The sequence below is a fragment of the Mizuhopecten yessoensis genome, unplaced genomic scaffold, assembly GCF_002113885.1.
Source record: "Mizuhopecten yessoensis strain PY_sf001 unplaced genomic scaffold, ASM211388v2 scaffold4411, whole genome shotgun sequence".
NCBI classification, from domain to species: domain Eukaryota; kingdom Metazoa; phylum Mollusca; class Bivalvia; order Pectinida; family Pectinidae; genus Mizuhopecten; species Mizuhopecten yessoensis.
This window is the reverse complement of record NW_018405533.1, coordinates 241,780-243,945: the sequence shown is the minus strand read 5'-3', so window position 1 is coordinate 243,945 and position 2,166 is coordinate 241,780.

Genomic DNA, 2,166 nt, shown 5'->3' with positions numbered 1-2,166 from the left:
CACAGCCGACCTTTGAGATGTTTTTCAGCTATTTCACATTGTGAAAAAAGTCTTTTGTGATGATTTCACAAGTGAATTATGCAGTAAGTTATTGGAAAATTATTAGAAAAAGATTTTTTTATCATCGTCAAGATATGTTAATATTATAATGTCTTGGTAACATTGTTTAAGTACTATTATTGTGGGGAAAATGCTGGAGGGAACATTTTAAAATTGATAATAATTAACATTTGGTTGGTGATATCCGAAATCATTGTTAACATCAAGGACAAGATGGTTGTTAGGTGGTGGGTAGCAGATACAGTTGCCTCCCTTCCCCTCTTTATTTGTGGAATAGCCAAAAAGAGAGATTTAAGTATATTTTGTAGGTCAAGGCATATCATTAACATGCTTTATTGACTGAACCAATAACTGTGAAGAATGATTGTAAATTTTACTATTGTTCCCTGTTGAATATAGAGAGAGCTTATCAAACCTGAGGTAACTCCCGAGACTGAGAATGATCACAGCTTGTATATATCCTTAAAACATGTCTAACCAAAATTNTCGTTGACAAACTTGGTAATATCGTATCTAGAATGGCGCTTACAATAATTTTGAGGTACCTACACATCTTATAATAAATTTATATTGTCGTAATTTGTCAAGTTGCTTTATTTTTTTGCGATGACCTATATTGCTAAAGGCTAATGAACCCAGAATGTTTTCCGACCATAGGCCTATTGATACCGAAAGTATCGGGCGGCCATGTTTGTTTACCTTGTACCAGCTGTATTCCTACAGTGGCCGTATCACTGTAAATTGTAGTATACAGTCTCATATACTGCAATTTGGTTTACTCACGACATATAGGCAAATGCAACACAGAATGTAAATATATAATTATAAATAATATATGTTGTGAACTAATAGCTGAAGATAGGTTTTAAACTGTGAATAAACTAACCAGAATTTCATCACTGTGCAGTTTGTAACTCATTCACCCCTGAAATGTCATAATGAACTATTCCAACCTTTGAATTGGAAGAGTTCAAATGTTTTTTTCAGGGTTGAATGAGTTGATATAGAATGACAGGTAATACATAGATTGTTTTGTAAAACTGCTTGCATTTGAGACAGGTTTGACTAAAATATCAATATGTGTTATCGTTCTTAAAGATGTTTCAATTATCCAATATTGTATGTGACTTGTCATATTTTTGCTGTTCTGATGTCAGATTTATCACAGCCGACCTTTGAGATGTTTTTCAGCTATTTCACATTGTGAAAAAAGTCTTTTGTGATGATTTCACAAGTGAATTATGCAGTAAGTTATTGGAAAATTATTAGAAAAAGATTTTTTTATCATCGTCAAGATATGTTAATATTATAATGTCTTGGTAACATTGTTTAAGTACTATTATTGTGGGGAAAATGCTGGAGGGAACATTTTAAAATTGATAATAATTAACATTTGGTTGGTGATATCCGAAATCATTGTTAACATCAAGGACAAGATGGTTGTTAGGTGGTGGGTAGCAGATACAGTTGCCTCCCTTCCCCTCTTTATTTGTGGAATAGCCAAAAAGAGAGATTTAAGTATATTTTGTAGGTCAAGGCATATCATTAACATGCTTTATTGACTGAACCAATAACTGTGAAGAATGATTGTAAATTTTACTATTGTTCCCTGTTGAATATAGAGAGAGCTTATCAAACCTGAGGTAACTCCCGAGACTGAGAATGATCACAGCTTGTATATATCCTTAAAACATGTCTAACCAAAATTACTATGTTTACCTGGTGTAATGACATGTTATAGCTTTATTTTCCCCTCTATATATATATCCTTAAAACATGTCTAACCAAAATTACTATGTTTACCTGGTGTAATGACATGTTATAGCTTTATTTCCCCCTCTATATATATTGTAACGTTATGCCTCTGTACACCTTATCCCCGATGTTTTTAGTGATAGGTAAGAGTTATTTCCCTTGTTATGTTTGTCATTTAGATAGTTAATTGTTAATTACTGGATAATCGTCATGTATAATTTAGGTTTAGTTATTTCAGAATTATAAGCGTATGCACCTTTTACATAATTAAGCATTAGGTTAGTGATAGGTCTTTATGTGCAGGTTTGGACAAGGTTGTAAAATTAGTAAAGTTAGAATCATCTGTGTACT